The sequence below is a fragment of the Psammomys obesus genome, unplaced genomic scaffold, assembly GCF_907164565.1.
Source record: "Psammomys obesus unplaced genomic scaffold, mPsaObe1.curated_primary_1811, whole genome shotgun sequence".
Lineage (NCBI taxonomy): Eukaryota > Metazoa > Chordata > Mammalia > Rodentia > Muridae > Psammomys > Psammomys obesus.
Genome location: NW_026590062.1, coordinates 12,485,315 through 12,499,088, shown reverse-complemented (window position 1 = coordinate 12,499,088; position 13,774 = coordinate 12,485,315). Strand labels below are relative to the sequence as shown.

At 51.8% G+C, this 13,774-nt stretch overlaps 1 protein-coding gene across 1 annotated transcript in view; it reads right to left on the bottom strand.

Annotated features, from left to right (window-relative positions):
• Positions 1-13,774, bottom strand: part of Hip1r (huntingtin interacting protein 1 related) — a gene marked incomplete in the record, with an annotated part of 28,845 nt that overhangs the window by 14,492 nt on the left and 579 nt on the right.

Below are 13,774 nucleotides of genomic sequence, written 5' to 3'. Positions count from 1 at the left end.
CACACTTGACCAAAACCACAGCTATGGTCCTGAAGGCAGTTCTCGCCTCCGCTGGCACATCTTATTTCCCCAGCTCAACACCTTCCAGGAAGACTTCCTTGAAGCACAAAGCCAGGGAACACAGGGCAAATACAATCTATCCCTCGCCTACTCCTCCTGAGACTGCACTAACAGGGACAGGGGCAGGAGGTCAGATGAGTCTCTCTTCTCGGGTCACCAGTCTTTGTGAACTAGAAAGAGCTCCCCAGGTCCCAGGCAGGAGGGTGGAAGGGACTGACAGGCACAGATCCAGAGGCCAGGGCATACAAATGACCCAAACAGAGTGTCTTCACACAGGTGAGACAAGAAGCCACACTGGGCAGACCGCCTGGGGACACAACTGACAGGCCAGCAAGGGCCGGACAGTGTGGCACAATGCTTTCCCGCTGCAGCACCTGAGCAGCAACGTCCCGCTTATCAGGGAAGTGGCTCCTCAACAGCGATGTCTTAGGCCACGGTGGATACTTTAGGCCTACAGTGGGTGTCTCAGCTCACAGTGGATATCTCAGCACATGCTGAGCAGGCTGGGTCAATTTTCCTGAAAGAGCAGCTGGCCTGGTGGGGCTGAGAGTTCCTTTCTTCTCTAATGCATGGATCTGGGGACTGTCAGGGCTGGGCACAAGCTGCTCCTGAGCTGGACCCTGTATCCCATAACCTAATGAAGTGCACTGAGTCCCTTTAACACACAGGGCCCATTGTGGGAAAGTCAGTGACATTTGGGGACCTAGGGCAGCAGCCAAGCCTTCCCACCTCACTGAATTAGGGTCCTGAAGAACACAGGCGGGCTCTGCCTTCCCAAGTACACAAAGCCTCAGCCAGCCAACCACCTGTTCTTATGTGTGCTGGGCCTGCATCCCATGGCCTCCCCAAGGTCTCATTTTCCACACAAACACAAGCTGGCCACACAGCAGCCACTCTGCACACTCAGGGTGTTTTACTACTGAGTGAATATTCGGCACAACAGTGGCCATGGGGGACAATCACAGAGACCCCAGCGAATGCCATCTGTCTCCCAGAAGCACCTAGGAGGCGGTTACTATGCTGTTCTCTTAGAGGAAACTGAAGCTCAGAGAGATTTGGTGCCTTGTGCACGTTGGTAATAAGGGCAGAGCCAGATCTGCCCGACTCCATGCTGTGTCCTTACAGTGACTGTAACACAGCTCCCAGGTGCAGCTGTCCCCTGTCGGGGGCCAAGCAGTAAGTGGGCCACTCAGAGCACCGAGCAAGCAGCTGAAGCTCACAGCAAGGAATGTCCCAGCTCTGAGTTGTAGAGCCACAACCTTCACTGCCCTGACACTGGAGCTGGTTCTAATGATGAATGCCACCTGGCCTAGAAGAGTCCTGGCAAGAAGGGAGGAGGCCATGCTGGTCATTTGGCCCAGATGAAGAGGACTTGGGAGGGCTGAGATACTGGGAATGGGCAGGCCAGGAGTCCTGTCTCTGAGGAAAAGGATTACTAAGGGGCCATGATGAAACTTTTGAGACTTTGGTTCCCCCAACCTGCAGCAGAGCCTCTGCTTTTCTTTGCCTTAAAACAAACAAATTGAAAAAAAATAAAAATAAAAATAAAAAAATAAAAAATAAAAAAACAAACAAATTGGGGGCTGGAGAAATTGCTTATGGGCAAAGAACACTGGCTACTCTTCCAAAGATCCCAAATTCAATCCCCAGCATTGACACCAGCAGGCTGTAGTTCCTGTAGCCCCAGCTCTAGGAGTACTACTGGCCCCTGCGGGCACCTGCCCTCACTCGCCATGTGTGTAGTGCGTTTCCTCCTTACATGTGAATCCCAGATCCCACACTCAGGAAGTCAGGCTTGGTGCCATCACAATAACCCTGAGCCATCTCAATAACCCTCACACCCCCACCCATTCTGAAAAAAAAAAAGAAAAAAAAATATATATATATGGTCTCATGTAGCTTCGTTCAAATTTACTCTGTAGCTGAGGCTGAACTTGAACTCTTGATCCATAAACTGGGATTACAAGTGTGAATCCCAGAGCCCTGCCTTCTTGAGCCCCCAGCATGTAATACACCTACCCCTCCACACACACACACACACACACACACACACACACACACACACACTGACCTGAGCTATAAAGAGCACAAGATCTTGTCCACCCCCTTTTTCTTGTTGTGTTTAGACAGGCTCTCTGCACAAAGTTCTGTCTGTCCTGAAACTTACTATAGACCAGGCTGCTTCAAGAACAGAGCTTTTCCTGCCTCTGCCACACAAGTGCTGGGATTCGAGGTGTGCACCACAAAACAGGCTGCCCTTGGCCCTCTAAGTCTGATTTACGGTGCCTCCAAATGTCCAACTGGTAGTGCTACTTTCTCACGTCATCTCACGGCATGTCACTGGCATGTGGCAGGAGTCGTGCCTGTCTGTGTGGCTGCGTGTGTGTGCGTGTGCTACAGGCCCCACCGTTACAGCACAGAATTTTCTGTAAGGAGACCATGAGGCACTGAGGAATGCAACCTAGGAGGGAACGTGGCGGTGTCTCCTGTGGAGGGCCTGGGTGCCACCCATCTCTGAGCTGTCAGCTAGCCGTCCTGTGCAGGCACAGGCTGGCTCCCAGGAACACAGGCCCGTTGTATGCAGGGCGGGCAGATGTGTGGGGTGGCCAGCGCCACACAAGGAGGCCCAGTGCTCACACAGTGGGAGTCTGTGGGCATTCCTGGCCCTCACTCGCCCTCCCAGGTGGCAGCAGCAGGCAGGGGTGTGACCCGGCTGCCCGCCTGGGCCTCCATGTAGAGTGGAGACTGGCGAAAACAACGCTCGGGGACTTCTCTGTGTGGGCATATCTGACAGACCCTGAAACACAGCTCTCCTCTGAGGTGAGAGCATGACATGTCTCAGAGGCACACGGGTTCTGCCACCCTGTCACCCTTACACTCTCCTAGCATGTGGGAAGGGGGAGTTAGAGGGATCCCCGGCCCTGAGAACATCCTTCTGGTACATCGGGAGTAGCCTCAGCTCCACTCAGGCCAAGGCACAGGAGGTCTCTCCTGGCTTTCCGGGTCAACCACTCTGGGGAGACTTCAGGATGCAAACCCAGAGCTGGAGAAACAACAGTCACAGGAACAACTGCTACCAAGGGATGGGGGGATTTGGCTCCTCTCACACCCTGAGTCCTGTTTGGCTCCTCAGGAAGCCAAGAGCCATTTCCATATAACTGAGTGGTGAAGAAGAATGGTATACTTGGGGAGCCCAGCAATGCAAGAGATCTTCCCTAACCCTTTTATCCATCTACCTATCTATCTGTCTATCGATTGATCGCTCTCTCTCAAGACAGGGTATCACAGGTGGCCCTGGCTGGTCACTATATAGACCAGGTTAGCTTTAAGCTCACTGAGATTTACCTGTCTCTGGCTCTCAAGTGCTGGGGTTAAAGGCATAAACCACCACGCTTTGGCCCTGTCTCCCCACTTCTTCATGAAGCACAACAGACCCTCTGTCAGTGAGGAAAAAAAGGGCAGGTTCAGTAACAGATTCCACGGCCACTGCGAGAGGTCTGGAAACTGCTAGGGACCTGTACGAAGGAGCTGGTGGTCAGCAGACAGGACAGAGGGCGGGCAGGTGGGCAGTTCAAAGCACATGGACCACAGTGAAAAAGGCAGCAAGGGTACACCTGGGCCCCAGAAGCCACCAGTCGCTGACAGGGTGGTGTAGGCACCAGGTGGGACGGACCCTCAGAGAGGCAGAGGCTGGGAAAGCTCTGGGCTGCCACACAGGGCCACAGAGATAGACTCGCCAACACTGCTAAGCTCTAAAACCTGTAACATGTGCCACAGGACCAGCAGCCAGGTCCCGGTAACATCAAAGTTCCATCAGTTTTACTGAGTTCATCCTGGGTCAAGTGCTCGGCCAGGGGATCTCACCAGGTCTTCAGGAGGATCCCAAGAGTGGGCAGGTGAGGACACCGAGGCTGTAGGAACTGGCCACTTGCCCAGGGTCATGAAAACAAAACATGCTAACTGTGTCACTCTATCCAGGCCTGCCCTAAGCTTCCACACATCACAACAGGAGCCTCACATGGCTCTGTGCTGTGAATGTCATGGAGAACAGCAGTGTGGAGAGACAGAATGTCTGCATACTGGCCCTCAGCTACAAGCCGTTGGCAGGATTCACTCCCAGAACCCTGGTTCTGGAGAGTGACCTAGGCAGCCAGCCCCTCTGGTTCTCCGAAGGGTCCATTCAGGAAGACATTTCTATGTAGGTGTCCTGCTAGCCTAGCCGAGTCGGAAATCAAGCTTCCCAAGGTCTCCAAGCACAGTGGACCTGGCCTGACTACAAATCAGGGATGGATTCTAGACTGTGGAATTGTTTATGTCATGGGTGATGAGGGCTGGCTAGGCTGGGTGGCAGGTAGATAGGTGGAGTCAGGAGCATTCCCGCCACCTGCCTTCCCTCAGGTTTCATGCCTTGGCGCTGTAATCTGATGCTGGACCTGGCCTTCACCTCCCCACCTTGGATCCCATAGCAGCCTCCATTCTGTGTCCATTGGACCTCTGAGAAGGCCTCACAACAGCCCATGGGGAGCCCACGTCCTCATGTGCCTGCCCTGCTTATCCACAACAACTCCATTCTTCTGATTGGGGGTGGAGGGATGATGCCATGAAGATCAAAGCTTAGGACAGACACCAGGACCAGGTATGATGAAGGCCGCTGGCTCCTGGGAAGACCAGAGCTGGATCACGACCTACAGGGGGTCCCTGGCAGGCATCCTAGAGGGTCCTGTTTCAGTGAGGGACCAGGTGACATAGGAGACACTTCCTACATGAGCACATGGGAGTGAAGGTGCTCTGGGTGAGAGCGGGCTGTGTGCGATCATTGGCTCTGCAGCCTCACACAGACCACAACCGCACCTGTGGCCAGCACAAGGGGGCCCCAGATGTTGTGGGTGGTCGGGTTGGCAAGGGGGCTGTGGGGCTCTTCAGACAACACTCACACTGTCAGCACCATGTTCTGTAACCTACGGCCCAGTGAGCACAGAACAAACGTGAACTAGATTCGCCACCTTCTCTTCCAGGACACACACCCAGGACAAGAGGCTCTTTTCCCACAGTGCCTCTGTTGCTGGCTGCAGAGTCCGAAGCCTCAGAGCCCTCAGCTGGGTGGCCCTAACACTCTGGGAGACACTGCTTTAGGAACTCCCCAGGCCCTTACTTTGGTCAGGCTTTACATACGGACAGGGCTCCTGCCTAGCATGCATGAGGCCCTGGGCTCCATTCCAAGCACAAAGGAGGAAAACCAACATATAGCACCTGTCAAATGCATCTCTGCGACCCTCCCCACAACTGCCCCCTGGACCTCAGTGAGCCAAACCTTGTGCAGCTGTGAGCCTCTGTGGGGCCTGCCCATGGCCACCCTGACTAGAACAGCTACCTCTAGCTATAAGACATCTTGAATTTTTTTTTTTCTTTTTAAAACAGAGTCTGACTATGACTGGCCTGGAACTCACAGAGATCCAACCTGCTTCTACCTCCCACTGCTGGAATTAAATGTGTGCATCACCATCTCTGACTGTGTCCTCTTTAATTTCACTGATAGAGTCTGTCTTCTGAAAGTATCCTGTTACTTTATCATGTATACTGTGTCTCCAACTCCTTGAACACACAGGCACCCCACCCCCATCCTTGAGTTTCACATTCTTGGATTCGATCAAATAAATGCCGATTAAAATATTCAAGGAGAAGAGTCTGCATTTGGACTCCCCACGTGCAGGCTCTGTCTTCTTTATTCCCTAAGCAATAGAGGATAACAGCTCATGTACAAGTAATTTATGCTGTATCTGGTACATGGTTTAAACTATGTGAGTGGCTGTATATAAACCACATGTGAATACTGCACCATTTATAGGAGGGACTTGAACAACCAAGGATTCTAATATGTTCTGTTTGTTTTAAGACAGGGTATCACTGTGTAGCCCTGGCTAGCCTGGAACTCACTATGTAGACCGGGCTGGCCATGAACTCAAAGAGATCTATCTCCTGAATGCTGAGATTAAAGCTGTGTATCACCATATCCCTCAGATCCTGGTATTTTCAGAGGTCTTGGAACTAAGCCCTTAGACACTGAGGAATGGCCATACATCTTCCCCTCTGTGGCATCTCTAGGACAGTCAATAAATCTTTATTGGACACATGTGAGAGGGAGCACTTGAGACACAAGAGCTCTTTCAGACATATGCACTGGGTAACTTCAAGGTGGTGTCTTTCTTCAGCTAAAAACCGAGCCACTAGAGTTATTTATTAATGTAGCTACAAAACAATATCTATTTTTAAAATCAGCCCTCAAATGAATCAACTTAAGCCTCCTTGTGTGGTTATCATGAGGCTTAACAGCAGCAGTTGGCAGGGGTAGCCAGGTTCCTCCAAGGGCCCAGGCTCAGGGCTGTTGGCAGGGCACTGAGTTATTTTGCTCTGTGATTCCAAAGACTGGCTTGGAGGACAGAGTGCTCTCATTCAAACATTTTTGCTACCTCAAAGGCCATTGATGACCACGAACACAGGAGTTCTGTAGCCGAGGAGGCTAAGATGGGGCCACATGCAAAGCAGAGAAGAGGCCAAAAGCTGGATCATTTCAGCAGACAGGAAGTCAGCTAGCGACTGGCCCTGATCCATTCAACTGCATCTCTCTTCATTCGTGCCTCCTGCCCCTTTGGTCCTGGCCTCCCTGTCATTCCACCATTGAGGAAATGCAAGCATTAGTCTATGACAGTCCACACCTCAAAAGACAGCATGAAAGCTCTGGGAAAGAATCTGGCCCAACCCACTGCCACGCCAGCTCCAGACTTTGTGGGTGGAATACAGAGCAGAAAGATGTGGTCCTGAGTCACGCCTCTGCTGTGCCAGAATCTAGATGGACAGGGAGGCGGCTGGGTGGTTTTGTTCCCGAGATACTAGTAATGTCATTACAGACCTGACTGTCCCACAAGCCGGAGGACTGAGTCACACCCAGGCAGATGAACCTATTGCAGTTTGGGGCTGATCTTTACTCTAGCAAGAAGAAGAAATGTCCTGCCAGGGCCCGCCTGCTGGGACTAATGTCTTCCATGGGTTCTTTTAGTTCAGGATGGTGCTGCGAGCCACTCACAGCCAGAACAGAGACGGCCAAAGAATGCAAACTGGGTTGAGGCTTGCCGCTTCCCTGGGTTAAGGCTGTCCTGACTGTGAGGCTCTCAGGGACAGCAGGTAGGCATATCTGAACAGCAGCTGACCCTGGATAGAAACACATACCCAACCCCATGGCGGCCCACTTCTTCCTGCCCTGCAGGTTGGCTGTCACATGTCACTGAGCTTGTTCACCACCCATCCTCCAGAAGCCAATTAAAACCACCAAACTAATAGTGAAAATCAGAAAAAGGAGCTGTATTCAATGTGGCCACATTGGAAAGAAGGACAAAGATCTAGTGACCCTCTTTCAGAGTCTTGAAGTTGGGTTAAAGTTTAAGTAGAAAGCCAGGGCCAGGGCCAGGGCCATCTCAGCAGACCCTATGATGCCAACTACTGACCCCACCGACTGGGCTCCAGTCTCATCCTGACAAGCTCTTAGAACTGAGAAATCTCTTCAGGAGACAAACTACCCCCCTTCCTGCTCCCAGCCTTTTCCTCCTTCCAGTGTGAGATTCCTGGGGAAATACCCATCTCTTGGGGGTGCATTGTTTCAACAGTCCAAGCTGTGAGGTGTGGCTCTCTAGAACAGAGGTTGAGAGCCCCTTAGGAGTTGAATGAGCCTTTTATGGGGATAGCATATCATATACCCTATATATCAGATATTCACATGATTCATCACAGCAGAAAAATTGCAGTTAGAAAGTAACAATGAAAATAAGTCTGTGGTTGGGGTCACCACCTGAGGAACTGTATTACAGGGCTGCGGCATTAGGAAGGTTGAGAGCCACTGCTCGAGAATTTCTGCCAGGCCACTCAGCACTAGAGACACCGGCACTAGGCCATCAGAATCAGGAAAATGCAAGGAGAAAAGCCTGGGCAGAGGAAGACACATGTCACCACGTACAGAGTGGGAATCCGCCGGCCCTGAAATAAGTGAAATGCCCAGGAGAAGAGAGAGAAGGGTGAGGCTGCCCTGCACAGCCAGGCTGCAGAGGCGGCTCCAGGCTGCAAAGGCAGCTCAGGTTAGCCAGCTGATTCCTGGTCCCTTGCCAATCAGGCCCTCACTCGACCCCACACGGTTTCCACTCCCGGCTGGGACCCAGCTGCTGCGATCAGGTGGCAGGCTGGGTTTCATTCACCGGCTCCTGTCCAGCACTGGCTGGACGCTGGTGTAGGAGCTGGGTCAGGGAGGAGTTTCTTCCCCATTCAGAAAGGGGGCAGGTCTCAGGGAGGCCCAAGCTACCTCTACCCATACTCCCTGGGATCCCTATGGCAGACCTCATCACCAGAGCTGGCCAGGCCTGAGCTGGGTGGTTATGGGAGGTGCACACCTGACATTCCCTCTTTGAGGGGTGGTGCACAATGCGCCCCACTCCAGATGCCCCGCCCAGCCCTGCTCCTTTGTCCAGCAGCTCGACTCAGTTGTCCCCTTCAGAGCTGGTTAGACTCAGGACACAGGAACACTTTCCATCTTCAGTTCTGTCTGCTTTTTGGTATACAATCTAACAATTAACACACCTGCTGCACCCCTGCAAACACCTACCGCCACTCCACTGGGGCAAGCTCACCTTATTATTTCTGTCTTCAAAATGGGGAAACGAGGCTAGGTGGTGGCAGCACATGGCTTTACCCCATCACTCAGAGGGAGGCGGTCTACAGAGCGAATTCAGGGACGGCCAGGACTACAGAAACCCTGTCTAGGAAAGGGGGTGGGGTGAAAAACTAAGGCGCAGAGCAGGGACATGACAGCATCAGTCCTGACCCAGGTTCCTAACTGCTCAGCACACGTGGCCATAGCTGGCATCCCTCCTCCCAGGGGGGGCACAAAGGTGACTTTTCCCCTTCTACTTCGTACCCCAATTCTGTAGGGCTAGGTCTAAAGATGTCAATGTGCCCTTATTAGTGTGTCTCAGGGGTGCAGAGAAGCAAAGGCAGGAAAGAAAATTGGGCAGCGCAGTTCTACCCCAGCCTCGACAAGTGGTCCTTAGAATTCTCTGCTTGAGAGAGGAGACTTGAAAATTCTGGCAGCCTGGGAGTCAGGCCCCAACCCACCTGGCAGCACTGTGTGGGTCCTTAAAAACGACCTCTGAAGGGCGTGAGCCCAGCTGAGCTTCCCTCTCGGACAGGGGCCTTGACTTTGTCTCCTCTCATTCGGCTAGCTGTTGTGACACAGGCATATGCTTGCTCCTGGGGACACAGTGGAGGGAGGAGAAGCCACTTCAAGCCTTCAAGCCTCAGGCAGTCCCAAGCTATCAGCTAGACAGAGCTCAGGGTGTGGGGTTGGCTATCCGCAGCCTGGGTTAGGACTATTCTCCAACTCTGGGGCTGCAGATTTTTTCTATTATTGTAACTATTTCAAGTGTGCAAGCATGTAGTAACATGTTATAATTACACTCTTCCCACTTCTACAGGCTTGGGAGCACACTGGGGTTTCTTACATATAGGCAAGCGCTCTGCAGAGCTTCACTGAGACACACCCTGAGCCATGAGCACACTGTGGCTAAGTGACCGCCCCGAGTTTTAGTGTGGGATCTGAGAGGATCCCAGAACTTGAGAACTGCTTTCAAGCCAGAAACTTAGGGCAGGTTCCAGACACCTGCCTGATCCTGTGGTCTGCCTCTTGTAATGAGGGTCTGAGGAGCACCTGGCTGAGGAAAGTTCCACGCCAAACCAATGCCTGGTGCTCTGCCCCACACAAATCAGCCCCCATCAAGCCATCACTGAGGGCTGGCTGCTCCTCACACCTGCACTGTCCACAGGCAGCTGCTGAATGCCCCTAAGGCTGAGCCTCATGGAAATACCCTATTCATGCTTAACAGTACTCCAGTGTTACTGGTGGGGGGGGGGCTTACTCAAGGAGGTGGATGCGCTGGTGAGGTCAAAGATACAACCCGAATGAACTTCACCTGCCTCTTTACTCTTTCTGGAAGCCAGTAGATGACCTAGACAGTATATGAGTGGCCCCTCTTCCGAATCTACTCAGCAGAGCTGTGGTACTGAGCAGCTACCCCCCGGAAGCCATGGACTTGTCAATATATGTCAATCTTTACAAGATTTTGGTCCCTCGGGGGCTGCTGAGATGTGTCACTGACCTGGAAACTGAAGGTAGGAGCTATTTCCCTCTGCAGCTGCCTCAGCACCTGGCTCCCTCGGGAATGCCTTACCCTCACCCCTTCACCTCTGAAGTCAATGCTGCCCTGGGTTTAACCCTGCTCTATGATTAAAGGGTTTCTCTCATTCTGACCTGAGAAAAGGCCCCTCCCTCTGTCTCTGTATGCTGCGGGTAAATCTCAGGCTCAGAAAAGCAAACAGAAAGGGGAACTGTGTTTCCCCACAGAAAGGAAAATACAATCAGTATGTTCATGGCATCTAGCTGCGAGGCGTGCTTCAAAGATGGCTTACCTCTGTCAGGGAGGTTCCAGAGTTTGAACTTTGCGAGTGGAGGAGTGGAGAACCATTAGCCAACTATTTGTTAAGACCCTACTAGGCGCTAGCATGCTTTAGCCTCCTCTGGCTGCTATAACAAAGTGTTACAATTTTAGTGCCTTAAAACAGCACTGATACATCTTAGAGTTCTGCAGGCCAGAAGTATGGAATGTTTTTATAGCCCATGCTGGCCTTGCAGCTAAGGATGACTTTGAACTTCTAATCCTCTTACTCTGCCTCCCCCGCCCCTGAAAACTGGGATTACAGTTGTGTACCACCATGATGGATTTATGTGGTGGTGCCTGGTTCCTGGGTTCATGCATCCACTGAACTATATTCCTAGCCCCTGGGATGGGTATCACAGGGCTAAAAGCTGGCATCTGTAGGGCTGAGTTTCTTTCTGTAGGTTCTAGGGCAGAAATCTCTTTCCTTGCCTTCTCCAGTTTATAAAGGATGGCATTATTTCCCAGCTGTTGTCTCCTTCAAAGCCACCTGTAGCTCCAGTCTAACCTCTTGTCACTGTGACCACCTGCCTCTCCTGCTTTCCTCATCTACATTTATGGACTCTTGTTATACAGGGCCCACCTGGTGACTCATAATAACCTCCCACCTCAAGGTCAGGGGATGAGCAACTTGATTTCCATCTACAACTGAGTTACTCAAATAGGCTGCAGTCATCTTTGCAGGGACATGACTCAAGCTATCTCAAAGTATACTCTTCCAGAAACACAGAACCATCCCTGTTTTCTACAGAAAAAGCAGGCTTTGTAATCAAGTAACTTGCCCACCACCAGGAACACAGATGAGAGATCGGGTCTACCCCGTCCACAAGTATGCTCCATGAATTCAGAACATCTCTTTAAAGGTACGGTATTCAGAACACAGGTACAATGAGTTGTGTAATATTTTATAACCAAAACACAGCATTTTGAAAAGGGGCCTTATCAACAAAGGGACAAAAGTAATGAGGCAGAACAGACTGTCTCTGGGATATGTCACTAGGGTCAAAAGCTCATAATTCAAGTGCCAGCTGCCAGAAGGAAGGATCACCACCTCCCTCAACACTCCTGAGAGGCAACCGCAGAGCTCTGTGCAAAACAGGGCGTGTCCTGTCCACAAAGTGAACCGTGTAAGCATTCCTCTTCCTCCTGGCCCCAGGAGCCAGGAGAAGGGCTGGCAGGCTGCTGAGGGTTTCGAATGTAAACCAGCAACTCCATGGCTGCCATCCTGCCACTGTCAATGTCAAGACAGGCAGTGTGCTCCAAAGGGAAGCAGGTCCCAGGACTGGATGTGCTATTTTCTGTCCCAAAGGAGACACAGAACCAGGGCTCTCTAGGCCTTTCTTGCAAGGAGCCTGGCTGGCAGCTTGCTAGATATTTCTGGGAATTATCTAATTAAATATTAACTACTTACAGAACCTCCTTCTTACATCCCTCGCTAACTCAGTGTGGAGAGAGGCATGCCCAGATGCTGGGTTCAGACGCTCCCTTCTATGAAAAAGTCCTCTGGAGTGGGTGAATCCTATGAGACTCCTCAGCACAAAGCTGGGCTTCATGAATAACCAACCCCTTTAAATCCCTCAAGAACTCGAGGAGGAGCAGGCAAGATGGCTCAGCAGGGAAAGGTGCTTGCTGTCGACCTGAGTCCGATTCCTGGAACCCATATGGCGAAGGGAGAGAATTCCTGCAAGTTGTGTTCTGACTTCCACACAAAGGCAGTGGTCCTCAAGTGCGCACAAGCACACACACGCAATAAATAAATAAATAAACACAGTAAGAGTTTTAAACATTGGCAAAGCAAGTCATAATAAGCACCTTACTGACAAACCAACCCCCCAACACACTCGGCCCTCTATCAGAGACTGTCCCTCTGACATTCAGGAAGGTTACCCTTGATATAATCATTTAAGCAGAAGATCAATGAACTTGACCTTTAAAGTCCCATCTCCTCCCCCATCTCTTCCTGCAGCAATCAGAGCGTTCTCTGCACCTGCTCAAAAAAACAAAACAAAACAAAACAAAAACAAAAACAAACAAACAAAAAAAACCTCATCGTACAAATCAAGCTCTTGACAACACCCAGATCCCAGATTGCCGGTGCCAACAGTATGTCTCCTAGGCTCTGTAAGTTTACTAGCACAATTAATTATGTATTAATGACTTCATCAAACGCCATGTTTGTTTTTATGGTGGGTGATCCGGGCTTGGACCAGATGGCGATCACACGGATAAATTAATCATTTGCAGCCAGGTTGGTACCGCACTTGGCATGCACAGGGCCCTCACGTCCTGAGGCTCATCACTACCGTCGGCTTTCAGAAGCACAAAGGTTAGATCTCACGTTTACTCTTATTTCAAAAAAACGAAAGCTCGTGTGGCCTGTGCTAACTTGTTTTGAAAGCAACCGCAGAAGTCCTTGCTCTCTGCTCTGACCAAGCGGGAAGGAACTCACCAGTGGCACCCACAAATGCAAATGTCACCAACCTGCTTCAGACACAGGTGGGAGGAGTCTTTGGCTTCCTTTATTACTAAAGCTTTAAAAAAAGAAAAGAAAAAAAAAAAAAACGCAGCCATTTCTGTCTTGGCTGACTTAAAGACTAGCAAATTAAGTAGTGACACCCCCTGCCCCCAACCCCCGCCAGTCCACTTAAGAGACTTAAGAACGGGGAAGTGTTTGTAAAACAAACAGGTTTAGGAGTTCGAGACTAGCGTGGGCTACAAGAGACCCTGTCTAAAGCAGAGACAGACAGGCAGACAAAGCAACACCTGCACAGCGAGGCGGGTCCCCAGAGCCCGCGAATGAATGAATGCGCATCGGGGCCATTATTTAATTTTCCACGCCACCTTCTCGGGTCGGGCCCTCTCCCGGGGACGCGGCGCGTGGGAGCGCAGGAAGGAGCCCGGGAAGTTTCCGTCTGTCAGGCGCCGGCGTTTAACGAGGGGGCGGCCGCCTATTTATAAGTGGGGCCCCGCGCGGGCAAACAAGTCTGGCGACCTAGGCGAAACTTTTCGCCGACCGGATGATAGGATGCAGTGCGGCGGTGGGAACGAGGCGGGGGCTCCCCGGGGGAGGCGACGGGCGCCCGCGCACCTGGGCCGCGCCCGCACCGCAGCCGGCCGCCGCGCGGCTTCCGGTCACCTGCGCCGCTCCGGGCCCGCGGAGCCCGCAACCGCCGGCGCAGGGCCGA